This window comes from Penaeus monodon, chromosome 24, assembly GCF_015228065.2.
Source record: "Penaeus monodon isolate SGIC_2016 chromosome 24, NSTDA_Pmon_1, whole genome shotgun sequence".
NCBI lineage: Eukaryota > Metazoa > Arthropoda > Malacostraca > Decapoda > Penaeidae > Penaeus > Penaeus monodon.
In genome coordinates, this window is record NC_051409.1 from 33,166,308 (window position 1) to 33,166,520 (window position 213).

The following is a 213-nucleotide window of genomic DNA, read 5'->3' on the forward strand; positions in this document are numbered from 1 at the left end:
AAGATGGGAAAAATAGAAATAGTTAAAAAAGACGAAGAAGATAAGGTACTTTTCATGACCTTCTCTCTCTTTTGTGAGAAAATTCATGTGAAAGGGGGGGGGGGGGGGCAGAAATCGTAAATTCTTTTCAGCCTGATGTTTTCCACCCCGCCCCCCTCCCTCCTTCCCATGCTGCATTTCCTCCTGTGTTGTTTAATAAAATAGATTTTGAGG